The following is a 14,248-nucleotide window of genomic DNA, read 5'->3' on the forward strand; positions in this document are numbered from 1 at the left end:
ATAAAATGTAATATTATGTATGACATTAGTCTTACTTAAAGTATACAATTCCACTGGAATACATTTGCAATTATTTTCCGTAATTTAAAGTACAAAAGACACAACTCCAGCCCAGTGACCATTTTTCTACATTGTACAGGCAACAGTGTTTAATTATTACATTGCCTTTGCCAAATAAGGATGCAGATGTTGCCAAACTCATCATAAAATATCTCCTTTTTACTTTTATTTTGGTTACTTCATCAAACTAACATTTCAAATTGTGTCTTTATTAAGAGATTAAGAGTGTCTAGGCCTTGCAGGTCAGTTGGCATACAGAGTGTTCCATTCAGGTATTCAAAGTAAACTTTCATTTCCTTTTGCGGGAGAAAACACTTAGATTCATCCAGTTTCAGGTTAGAAAAACGTGTCTTCCTGCCGAAGTGGAAGGAAGGCACAGCCTAGATAGTGGAGCTGACCGACTCAGCAAAATCACAAGCAGGTGTTGAGTGATAAAGCAGGGCTTCTCAAAAACGTTCACCTCTAAACCTATCAATGTATCACAAGAAACATAAAAGCCCACAGGAAAGGAAAATGATGGTTAGGAGTCTAACCCCACAACATGGATTGTGTGTAATACAACATAAAAAAAATTTAAACGAGGGTAACAAACACATACTGTATGCCGGAATTCTAGCTTAATGATGTCACCTTGTCTTTAGATAAGGCAACAGTTTTGCTGAAAGGCATTATTATGGCAATATTGTATACTTTTTAAGTTAATTCTATTTTCTATAGTTTTTTTTAAAGAAATACTATAACTGACCCTCTATGTACTACTGGCTTCATTATAGTGCAGGCCCAAGGACCACCAGAGGGTGTTTCATGGCAGCCCTCATTAACGCTTAAATTTTCTTGGGAGCCTTGCCTGTAGTTTATTTTTAAAAAAAAATCTGCAGGGAGACTTTGCCACACCTCCTTAGTTTCAGTCTGAGTAGAGCAGATTAAACAGCAGAGATAACCACATTTTGCATCGGCCTTGAAGGCATAAAGACCTTCAGGAGCAGTTATATTTATAAGGCCATGTATATCACAGTAGCATTGGTGACAGGGCACTCAAGTTGAGATGGTACTGTAAAATCTCAAGGAGTCTCTCCAGACTCATCTGAAAGTGTTACACACAGGTAAACCATGACTCCTCAGTGTGTCATGCCTGGGTGAAACGCATGGCTTGAACACATGGAATTGACTCTACAGATTAAACCTGCAAATTGGGACCCAGTGAAATGGCTTGTTTATTCAGAGGTGCATTCCACTGTAGCTTAACATACTAGCATAATGCTAAAGCGTAGTATATCAGTGAATATGACTGCCAGGGGATGCTGGAACAAACTGTAACTGTGCCATTGATTGCTGTAATTTATGCCCCTAATTATAGTCACAGCGATACATGTCTTTAGCTCTCAGGGCTACATTAAGACACACACACACGCACACACACACACACAGACCCTAACTCACTCCAAATGGACTGATCATAGGACAAACCGCCTGGAGCTGTGGTCAAGGCAAAGCCTCTAAAGGCATTAAAACCAGGATGAAATATCTGCACAGAGAGGATAAAGTAATCTCTCTCTGAATGAATCACCTGGAATGGCCAGGCTAGAGCAGGTGCTGTTCCTTTGGTCACCACCAGGGAATGCTGCTGAGTCTTCCCAGAGGATCAGTTTGTTATTCAAAACTGGTTAGTTGATGGCTCAGGGGACAAAAGTTGATTCTTCTAAAATGTCTTATTAAAAATAGCCCCAGAGTAAAAGACATCTGGCCCAGATAAAAAAAAATGTTTATTGATATTTACAAATTCAAAACCAAGAAGGTTCTTAGTCTTGGCTGAAAAATGGTTGAGATCCTCTGTTGAGCTCAGTTGCAGATAAACATGACTGTTATTATCTCAGCAAATCTGAGCATAGCTTATATAACTAATTAATATTATTAATTGATTATCTTTGAGGGCGGCACGGTGGCGCAGCAGGTAGTGTTGCAGTCACACAGCTCCAGGGACCTGGAGGTTGTGGGTTTGATTCCTGCTCCAGGTGACTGTCTGTGAGGAGTTGGTGTGTTCTCCCCGTGTCCGCGTGGGTTTCCTCCAGGTGCTCCGGTTTCCTCCCACAGTCCAAAAAACACACGTTGGTAGGTGGATTGGTGACTCAAAAGTGTCCGTGTCTGTGTTGCCCTGTGAAGGACTGGTGCCTTCTCCAGGGTGTATTCCCTGCCTTGCGCCCAATGATTCCAGGTAGGCTCTGGACCCACTGTGACCCTGAATTGGATAAGCGGTTACAAATAATGAATGAATGATTGGCTTTGTTTTTTTAAATAAATATAACTCACGTGAGATGAAACAAACTGCTTTGTAGTCCTTAATCAACCAGTTTGTGCTCCACAGAGTAGGTCCACAATGTGGGTTGGCCATGTTTTAAATAGGTTTAATACAAAAATCCTGATACGTTCAAGCCAGTAGGTGTCTGTATAATAACCTCAAAAAGAAAATAACTGATTGCTCATGTAAGCAAAAGTCTGTTTTATGTTTACATCATGTTTCATTGCTGTTGAGGAGAAACTTAAGGTATATTAAAGATAACTGTTGTGTGATTTTTTTTTTTTTTCCTTCCTATGATATTCTGACTCTAGCCTTGGCTGATGCTGCTGACAGCCAGAGAAGTGAGTGATGAAGTCTTCTGGTCTGGACACATTATCTCATTCCAGATTTATTTTAGCAGGTTTTGGAGAATTCAAAATATGAATCTTCTCTGTTGTTGCATTACATTTGCGCACAACCAGACCAATATGCCACGTTTGATTCATGTCCATGGCCACAAACTTTTTTTTTGCAGTGTGTCTGTACTTACAAACCTTTAAAGTGACCTCACAAGTAATATTATCCTTGTTTGTTTGAGCTTTTACATTCCTTTCTTGCTGAGATCCTGAACAGTTTACATGACAGAAGTTAGGGGCTAATTTGGAAGATAAGTTACTACTGAAGCTTTGTTATATTATTTGTCTTAGCTTTGATCTCTAGTGAGTCATAAGGCCTGACCTGGGTTGATAAAGTGTGTGTGTAAAAACATTTTGCCAGTGCTTCAGAAATGTAGGAGAACAAGGCTTTGATTGTCTAATGATATATTTAATTAAAAATAACATGATTAGTCCTTTTTAAATTAATGCAATTTAACACAGTTTGTGCATTTTTACATAGAAATTAAATCAGCATTGTCTTTAAATATGGCACTTTAACACATTATCGTCCATATTTGGCATCACCCATTCACCCCTAACATCTTATTTTCACATTCATACTGTAATTTCCATGTACAAATGATGCTCTATAGCCTTAGAATGAAGTTTGTAAATGGTGTCTTTTGAACTGTTTTTCTTTGTCTGTGTTTAAGCCTTCTGAACTCACTGCTGTGCTTAAACACAGGAGGATTCCGGTTGCATCCGGTAAGCAAGCTCATCAGTTCCTGTCGATCTGCATGAGCCGGACTGTGGAAAACTCTTTGGCAGGTGTAACTTGAGAGCAGTTGTGGGGATGGAAAGATGCCTCTAAGACCCTTTCTCCATTGCTCGATTAAGAGGTGAGACATCTCCACCGCTTCCCCCCCATTCTTCAAGAGCTCACAGGGGAGCTGGATCAGGAGAAGGTGCTGACTGGGGGAGTTTGGGTGACTGGGGGAGTTCTGCCCAGGCTGAAGCAGCACAAATTCTGCTGGCCTGACGCAACACTCCTCGCCTCACAGCCTCCACACAGGAGCAGCAGGCAGGTGGGAGCGGACGGAGCCGGGAGCAGGCAGAGGTCACAGGGTCGAGCTCCCCTCACCCCCAGGCTGGACGCTGAGCGCACACGGATATTTCTGGCACAGAAGGCTGAAGCCTTGGCATTCACCTTTGCTTGCATTTCTCTGTTGACTAACTTCGTACGAGAGCAGCCAGTGTTGTGGATTGTGCAGTTAGCCCGACTGGAGCCTGGAAAGTTTACAGAAGATGCAAGCTAGGCTTTGGTACAGCTGCAGTAAAGCTTGGGTACCGTTTTGGAAGGGACTGTGTTATTCTGAGATTTGAGCAAGAAGCTGAAAAGTGGTCCTGAAATACCTTTCCTTTTTTGGAGCCTTCTGTTGGGTTGGAAGGACAGGTAAGCTGTTGGTAACTGCAAGGGGAATTTTCAAAGGAATGTTTTGTGTAACTCCAGAGGACATATTTATTTAAAGGAGGTGAAGGACATTGAATCAGCAAATCATTTTTATTGAAGGATCTTTGTTAGCATGCTAAGTGACTTTCCCCTTAAACGATATATAGTGAACAAACTTATTTTTATGTGTTTAAATAGCTATTGTCATGATTGATGATTGTCATCATTGATTGATAGTGCAGAATCATATGGACCTTTACAGGCAGTGAATAGGACAGACTTTAATTCAGTAGAGCACTGAAACTGTTCTGAAATCCCGAATTCACAGTGTTATACTATAATTAGTCAGCCATATAAATGTACAAGCTGACGAATTATAGTATAACACTGTGAAGTCTGTATATATTAGCAACACATTTTAACACATTCCATTTTATATGCTTAATATATGCGAAGAGGCCAAGTTATGGTTAATATATCATTTTGACTGTCAATGTCACCTTTCTATCTTGCCCTTGTTGGCCAGAGAAAATGACAGTTGTCAGTTTTTGAATGGTGAAGCAATGGTAGCTATATTGGGACATGCCTATATAATGAAAATACCATATAAAGTGAAAGGTGGCCCTGCAGTTGCTCTTATGTATTGATGAAAATATGAATCTCACTGTGCAGAATCGATTTGTGGCTTTCTGTGGATGTCAGGATGATTCCTGAGCATGCCTTGAAGACTTTGATGTTTCATCCGTACCCACCTGAGACTAAATGTGCATATTTAAACATGTTGCCCAGCTCAAATAGACTTTTTTTTGCACTTCTTTCAGCTAATATGAACATAAAATGACAACCATTGTGCATCAGTTCTATAGAAATAATGCAAAAATAATGCAATAATGCAGCTCAGAGAGATAAAGTAAAGAACTAATCTTTTAGCCATTTGCTTCTTATCCAGAGGGATATCGACTAAATAAGAATAATAGCTTAGGAATAAACTGCACCATGATATAGGTTTTGGAGTGAGAGCAGCTACGTTAATGTACATCTATGGTGGATACACTTGTTCAGTTGTGCCCACAGCTTATATAATGTATATAGGAATGCATTGATCAGTAAAATGTGATCCTCAGGTCAACACCTTAATAGCCAAGCATTGACTAGGGAAGTATAAAACACTACAGCATTGGGCTGTGGAGCAATGCAATTGGGTTCTTTGTAGTGATGGAGGTCAATCCAGTACCTTTGTCATTATGTTCTCACAGAACTGTTGTAATGTATCTTTAACTGCTGTAAGGGATTACATACCAGGTGAGTGATATGGTCAAAAAATAATATAACAATTTTTCTGGGTAGTCTTGGCGATATGACAAAACACTGAAAAAATGCTTTTGCAACAAAATAAATGTTACTGTTTATACTCTTATAAATGTAACATTTTAAGCTTTCAGCAGAAACAAAAACACAATCTGTAAACATTTGGTTATTTTATAAACATCAGTAACTTACAAGGATTCTAATTTTGTATAAAATAAACAATGACATTTATTGTATACATATAGACTTGGACGATATGGCCAAAATTGTCAATACGATATAATTCCATATCGATATGAACAAGAAAACTGCCAAGAACTAAAAGCTACATTATATCACAATCAAACAACAACCTCTTGACTTATATTTTTAAACTAACTTTTAAATTGAGTTCTGAACTGACGAACTAATGTATATTCAAATATTGAAAATGTGCTTAAAAATCACCTGATTGTTATTGAAACATTTTATATTGCAATAAGGCGGCATGGTGGCTCAGCAGGTAGTGTCGCAGTCACACAGCTCCAGGGAAAAACTCACGTTGGTAGGTGGATTGGGGACTCAGAAGTGTCTGTAGGTGTGAATGTGTGAGTGTGTGTTGCCCTGTGAAGGACAGGTGCCCCCTCCAGGGTGTTGCACCCAATGATTCCAGGTAGGCTTTGGACCCACCGAACTGGATAAGTGGTTACAGATAATGAATGCTTGAATATTGCAATATATACTGATATTGAGTTCTTGTCCAACCCAGCAATTATACAAAAAATACCCTTAAAGGTTCACTCAAAATAACAAAACAAACACAAAATAAATGCTATGCAGAGTCAGCATAGTCTGCATGCTTGGTTTAGAGCTCATTATCTGGTGAGCTCTCATTGCTGCATTTTGGCTTTCCTCTGGGCGATGCTGCTTGAGTTGGTGAATCAGATTAATTGTTTCCCTGTTTTGTTGTTGCAGGACCCTTGCATATTGTTCATATTATTGATATACATATGATATTCTGTATCCAAACCACCTCCACACTACTGAAGTCGTTCCACTATTTTGGAACAAACTCCTTCACCACAGAGCCACTCTCCATCATACTTGTGATGTGCTGTTCAGCTAATGAACATGCGCCATATTGTGCATAAATACATGACGTTGATAAACGAGTCAGATTTTTGTTCATTTTTTCCTCCAAAATTATGTTGATGTTATTTGATGCGATACAATATTTCACAGCCCTAATTACTACCCTTTATTTCATTAGAAATATAGGAAATCTACAGACGATATATAAACTTGATGTGCGGCCATATAATGACCTCCTGATAACTTACATGCGTGATGTCATGTGACAGTGATGAGCAGCGCCAAGCACTGTGGGCAGACTATCACTGCCAGATGATTTATTCTCACTCCTCTCCTGTCAGACTGCTATGCATGGACACAGATCACTTCTGGCACTGACAAATGAGCCTGTTATTTCTCAAGACGTCTAGATGAAAAAAAAAAACAAATAAAAAACAAAGGCTTCTGTCACTGACCTGACAACTGTTTTATCAACTGTCAGCATCATCAACTGATACCTTACATAGCTACATAAGCAGCTAATGTAAGGAGAGCAACAACATGACTTGACAAAAAATGGTGCCATTGTTTATGAAAGGCTGGCATAAAAGATTTCCATTAACGTCTAACTGCAAATGTGCTATTGATTGAGCCCAGTGAATGGCCAAGAGCAATCCTATAAGATGAAGATATGGGCTGTGTTTTTTGTGTGTGGCAGTGATTATGGGGATGAGATGGAGGGATGAGGGTGCACAGAATATGCCTGGGGTTTAACATCAACCAGGCGAGTGTGCATACGCATGCAGCTGCGTTTTAAAGAAGACTTAATTGTTGGAAATTGCTGTCAGACATTTCCACAGAACATAAGAGAAACAGATCAGAAGGTTGCATTACATCAACTTTCTTGTAAATTGACAGATGTCCGTGATTCGACAGTTGCAAGTTGATATGGTATGCTGCAATTAAAGTCTAAACAGTGGATTGCAGGTCATTCAATGCATATTACTACTGTTATTATTATTATTATTATGTGTAGTATTATATTCACAGGAATATTATGCTTTTTTTCTAAAACAAATCATTGGTACCATTTTAGAATAAGACTACACTTACAAAGGTATATAACTGATCTACAATCTGTTTATAATTGGTTATTGATTAGATTATAAAAGTAATTAGTAATCCTATATCACATATAGAAAAATGAACTGACCTGTTAGTTCCCAAATAGTGAACCCACATCCATCTACACAGTTAAACCTCATATCTCTGGACACTGAACTTACTTTGTCTTCATCAGTTGTCATTGACTCTTTAAGCTTCAGCACATATTTATTAATAGGTTTAACCCCTTAACATCCAAGTTAATTAACTAACCTTGGATAGGGTGTCTTTTTAGACTATGAAATGACTAAGTTCATATTCTTTACATTTTTCAGTATGTTCTGAAACTTTCAGTATGAGACAAAAAGGAGGTCACTGTTTCCCTTTTAATCTCTGGGTACAAATGATAATGAATGACTTTTAAGGTGTTTACAATCTATTTAAACCTTTGTAATAAACATAGGTTTTTTTTAAACAATTCATAAACCTTTATAAGTGTAGTCTTATTTTAAAGCAGTATCTTATTATTATTTCTGCAGATTTTACTACCAGCATTGTACATTAAAATTTTTGGTAATACCAGTCTTTTTCGCATATATAATATTTTGGGAATACATAATACAGCAGTGTAAAATGTAAAATGCACAGAGACGATAAGAAAACAGCAAAAATGCCAACACCAAAATTTTCTATACTGAAATAATAAACAACAAGCCTTTAGACAAATAAACCCACCATAATCTTGCATTTCAACAGAGGTGTGGCTCTTTTAGGTAGTATGAGACATGAGAGTAATTGATTCTGCCTTAAAATTCCAGGAATACAGTGGAAGTGACCACCTTGCTCAAGGTCTTACTAGATTCTAAATGGCAACCACTCTTTAAGGCTGCAAGCAAAGTACTGCTGGATTATAATCGCTCAGTCAGGGTGAATGCTAAACAGCTGTGTGAATGACTGAATGCCCTTCACTCTGTATGATGACATTTTTCTCTCATTTTTGTCATGTACTCATTGCTAGAAAGGTGTTTACCTTAGCATACATGCTAACGCTATATGACATAATTGGTACTTGGAGATGAAGTGTATAGCACTCTCATAATATCTACAGTGCTAAAGCTGTTTTTCCAGTGGATTTGGTGAAGGTATGACTATGTGTGTGTGTGTGTGTGTGTTTGTATACTACATAAAGCACATTAATTTTGCATGACTCTGTATCCTGACACAGTATAAAGAAATTTGTGTGTGAAGGTTTGGGGATTTAGGCTGAAAAGGGCCGAGCAGAGATGACTTCAGACCCCCTCTGGAGGGCCTTGTGGCTCTGGACTCATTCTTCACCTGCAGCCCCAGTCTTCATTAGCTGATAGCAGCCATTTGCAGCCAGCTGTAATCAGTCTCTCTGAGCTGGAGCCCTGCCAGACACTGGCTGCTGCCGTTTCAAAAGGTGGAAGGGCTTTCTCTCGCTCTCTTTCTCTCTCTGTTCTCCTTTCTCTCCATATCCCATTCGGTCTTTCACCTGCCTCCTCTTTCTCTCTTGCCAAATTCTAGCAATAAAATCTTTCCCTTAATGTCCTCTCGCAGCCTCCTTGAGCTATTTCTCTACCCTTTATTCCTTTTATCCTTGTTGCCCCCTCTACATAAAAGTGAAATAGGGCTGTCATGATTACTGGGTTAAAATTGATTGTTTAATCAATGTTCCTGAGAAATCGGAAATGATTAGTTGACATTATGCATGATAACAAGGTATAGCTTTGTTTTGCTAGTTATATTTTTTATTGCTCTGAGTTTTTAAAGCACCTGTTACTCTGTTAGCCAAAAAATGATAGAATATTCCAGGAAGATTACATTCATATGTATATTTTTCAGATATATGGTATATTACCAGCAAAACCGTGTAGAAAATATATTTGTATTAAATAAACTCTCAAGGCCTTTTTCACTCACACTTCATGGCTGATAAAAATAAAAAAAAATATTACAGATATGGTGGAAGTGGGATGTGTGCTGCTGTGAGAGACTGTGGAGAAGGAAATAACATGATCTTTGTCATATAAATAATGCAAAATATATATGAAGTTTGTTGTAAAAGACACAGTACACAATATGAAATGTATAGCACAGCATATATCAGTATAAAATATAGTATATGGAAGTACAACATGGGACATAATATACAGTTTTTCCAAGTTAACACAGTTCTGTGGGGTCTTAATGAAATGTCCTTGACAGACTTTGGTCAAAATACCACAAGGATCCAACAACACATCACAATTCTCACTCTGGCTTCTCCTGTTCAGAAGAACTAGTTTCAGTTTAGAAGAATATAATGTCTTTTAATTTGGTTTCAGATGTGGAGCAAATAAAGCTAATCTAAACCAAGATACCCAGATAAATGTGTACATGTAATGTACAATGTACATGTAAAAAACAATTTTTTTAATATAAAATCCCCTTTTAATACTTAATTCTAAAGTATTAAGCCTAGCATTTACCTAAATAGTGATGTGCTAGCTTGGAAAATGGAAATAACAAATAGTATTGGTTGATACTCATTAATAATGGAACTGCATTCTTTCATTATTATTGTATGGTGATATACTTTGAATATTGTGAGTTTTTGTTCAGATTCTGTTCTTACTGTGGAGTCTCAATTCATAAGCATGGAAAATTAAGTGTGCCAAAAGTAGAGCCTCTTACGTCACTGGGCTTGTGACGAAAAAGCTATGGAAGGCAAAGCTTGGTGCTGCTCCTCTATGTGTGTGTGGGTTTGTGTTTTTGTGTGTGTGTGTTTGTGTGGAGTGAGACATTACTCATGCTGCCTGAGGCTGGGCTGATTCTCCTGTCAATGTACTGTGTGTGTGTGTCTGGGCAGAGCTTGTTAGGTATGTGTTGAAATTTCTGTGAATTTTGCCGGCTGCTCCTCCTCTTCCTCCTCCTACTCATCCTCCTCCCCCCTCTCAGCTCTTTGTGAGTGGGAGAGCCAGAGGAGCGGGAAGTGTGTTTAAATGAAACTGCAGCCGCAGCACCAGCAGATCTGCGCTGCTCCATGCTCTGTCTTTCTCTCTCTCTCTCTCTCTCTCTCTCTCTCTCTTTCTCTCTCTCTCTCTCTCGCACACACACACAAACACACACCTGCCGCCAAAATGTGGAACCCTCAGGGCTATTCGGAGTTCGCTGTCTACCCAGGACAGCCCGTCTGCACTATGGCATACAGGTGTGTAGCTTCTTCTTGGCTTGGCTTTTCTAAGGAAGCGCTGTGGCTGCAAACCTACCTAGACTTTAGTGCTCTGTGATGTATTGTAAAGTTTAAAAGCTTTTAGTACTACAGCATAGTTAACAATACAATACTGTGGCATTGAATACTTGTCCAGAGTTGTTTCTTTAACTAGGCTAACACTAGAAGAGAATAAAAATGTGCATACTTTTAAAGTTAATTTGATTTAATGTAGAACCTATTAGCATTAAATTATTATAAGGTTTTATTCATTATAAATGTGGCATAAAAACATGTACCCGATTTCATAAAAATTTTAAACACAGTAATGGATGTTAGGCATCTTGAAGTAGGCTAAGATCATTGCTTATTTGATATATGCAGAATGTATTGTATTGAAAGTAAACATAAATATGGTAGTGATGGTAGTGAATTAATGGGTACAGTGTCATTTTGATACACTTTTATTGCTGTTTCTGTTATAGTGACAGACATAAATTGGAGAAGCCTTCATCAGCCTTCATGTTTATTCCAGCTATAAATATTTAGGCTTATTGACCATTGATTGTTCTAAATGATCTAGTAACTACTTTAAAACATGTAAGGTATGTAGTGCAGGTGGTATGGTATGCAAGTGCAGTGTGGGCTACAAGTTAACAAGTTAAACAAGTTAAACAGGCTTACTAATGTGTTTTTGTCTGTAATTAGAACAAGGCTCACAACTTTATGAGATGTTTGAATTGCTGTTGAAGCATCTGATCTGGTGCTTTGATTGCTGGATTTCCTCAGGGAGACCGGCTCATGGTTATTAATAGGGAATGTAGCAGTGTGCTATCTGCTCTGATGATTTGGCTTGTAAAGGAGTATCGTTATGGGGAAGGTTAAAGGAGCAATCTGTATATGCCATGGGGCTCTGTGTGGTGTGCGCTGTTTATAATTATTCTTATAATTATTGATATCAGTCATGAAGGGGTGGATTCAGAACAGACAGACAGGTCTGCGGTTATCTGAGTTCAAAAATGTTTGCTCATGCTCTCATATAGCACTATGCAGAACAGCTTTCCTGCTTTTCTCTCTGAGGTCAGATGGCAGTGTGTAATTTCCTCACACATGGACAACACACATGAGACTTAATTTAATGGTTTGAGGAGTTACTAGTATTGTTTTGCTATATTTACACTGTGGTTCAAAAGTTTGGGATCATTCATATAGCGCAAGGCTTCTATAAAACCCTATGCATTGTAATCCTCCGCTTATAGACATTGTTTTTGGGTTATATTCAAGTTGTACATGTCTACAAAATTTTGAGTCATCTCAATATAATTGACAACTCTGTTTAATGCTGTGAATGGATCTGATGACTCCTAGCTTTCTAGGAATTAATTTAAGCTGGCAATATTATACCCCTTGTCCACAAGTCAACAACACAGTCCCCTGGGGTCTTAATATAATGTTTGTAACATAAATACCACAAGGATAAAACAACACAGCAATTTTCCTACCCTGGATAAATGGACATTTTCCAAATTACCAGTTTCAACCCTTGTTTAAAATGATCCTCTTTTTACTTCAAATGTGAGGCACCCAGCAGAATTTGAGTTAAAGTGCAAAACTAACCCTTTTACAAACAAACTTTTAAATGTGGATTTCACTGTTAGTAAATAGTAGAATAAGGCATATCTACATAACCGTATAATTAAATGATTATATTCATGGCAGCCTAGTGGCGCAACAAGTAGTTTTGATTTCACACAGCTCCATGGTCCTGGGGTTGTGGGTTCAAACACCACCTCAGGTGACTGTTGGTGAGGAATTTGGTGTGTTCTGCTTGTGTCTGGGTTTCCGCTGGTTCTCCGGTTTCTTCAAACAGCCCAAAAAATGCATACTGGTGTACTGACTATCCAACGTGTTAATAGGTGTGTGATGCAATGTGATGGACAGGTACCCCTGTCCATGGTATATTCCTGTGATGTTTTCTATGATTCCATGGAGGCCCTCAGACCAGATTTAATGAGTTAGCTTATAATAAATTTCAGATCTTCTAGAACACGTGTCAAACTCAAGGTATGATTTGATGTGGCCCACAAAAGCTTAAAAGATCTGATTGACTGCAATCTAGTGGCTTAATCCCGTCGCTTCATGGGTAACATAATCAGCATGAATTGTGGGAAATGGAGTTTATGGTCAATGCATGCCAATTATGTTGCCCACCAAGTGACGGCATTCCACCACTAGATTTCAGTGTATCCTCTTCAGTGTGATTTTTTTCAACAAGTGGAATTTAGAAATAGCTACAAATACAAATGTCCAGGAAAATAAAAATTAATGGCAATGGAAAATGAATACATGTTTGTGCTTCAAGGAGAAAATCCGGAATGTCCTTTGTGTTATGAGGCGGTGGCAGTTGTCATGGAGTACAATTTACGTCTGCACTTTGATAAAAAACACGGAGCTAAGTATGCCAAAGTTAGCCTTTAAGAAAAGCAACAAATTGTACAAGAATTAAAAGGCAAACTGCGATCGCAGCAGAATATGTTCACAAGAGCTACGGCCCAAAACGACGCAGCTGTGAAAGCTAGCTTTATTGTAGCTGAAGAAATCACTCACGTGTCTAAGTCTTTTTCAGGGGGTGCATTTTTGAAGCAGTGTATACTGAAGGTCATAACTTGTGTTTGATGATATTTTTCTTTATTCACTTGGATAGTTGGATCATTGATTGATGGAGTAATGAGTTTCTTAATCTGACAAATTAACAGGATTTATGTTATGTTAACAGAGCAACAAGCAAACATTTATATCTATGCAAATATTTATAAGTTGAATAAGTAATAAATTCAGAGTTATTTAACATTAAGGATTACTTACATTTATTCTACATTACATTTGGTTACATTTAATTACATTTATATGGTCTTACAGTTACATCTGGTCCTTTGAGGGAAACCATTATGCTGATGTGGCCCTCTGTGAAAATGAGTTTGACACCCCTGTTCTAGAATACATCTTCATGATCTTCATGATATTTGTTTAGGGTCTGAACTGTCTGTGGCCCAGACGAGAGCCGAACCCCAGACTCAGAGTTACCGCACAGCTACTGGGGACTCAGTCAGCGAAACCGCCACAGTTCCAGGCCCACTTTACACCCATGGGCCTAAGAGAAGAAGCATGTTATTTGAGGTGGCTGTACACTGGATATTGAACAGGAAAGTGGAGTCGGGCAGTAGAACCACATAGAGTGCATTTCGAATAGCGTCACGGAATGGCTAATGCCTCCTATAACTCTGGAATTCCAGGAAATGGCCTGAAATGGAATGTCTATGTGCTACCTTTGTGGAGGACAAATTGAGAACACTGTGCATGAACAATAAACATGGCCATTTAGTTCCCTCGATAGAACGTGTAGGAGGAGACAG

At 38.5% G+C, this 14,248-nt stretch overlaps 1 protein-coding gene across 9 annotated transcripts in view; it reads left to right on the forward strand.

Moving 5' to 3' along the window:
- The window catches only part of plekha7b (pleckstrin homology domain containing, family A member 7b), a 116,177-nt gene that overhangs the window by 19,297 nt on the left and 82,632 nt on the right, over positions 1-14,248 (forward strand). The gene's annotated exons all lie outside the window — the stretch shown is intronic.

The sequence above is a fragment of the Hoplias malabaricus genome, chromosome 16 (assembly GCF_029633855.1).
Source record: "Hoplias malabaricus isolate fHopMal1 chromosome 16, fHopMal1.hap1, whole genome shotgun sequence".
Classification (NCBI taxonomy): Eukaryota; Metazoa; Chordata; class Actinopteri; order Characiformes; family Erythrinidae; genus Hoplias; species Hoplias malabaricus.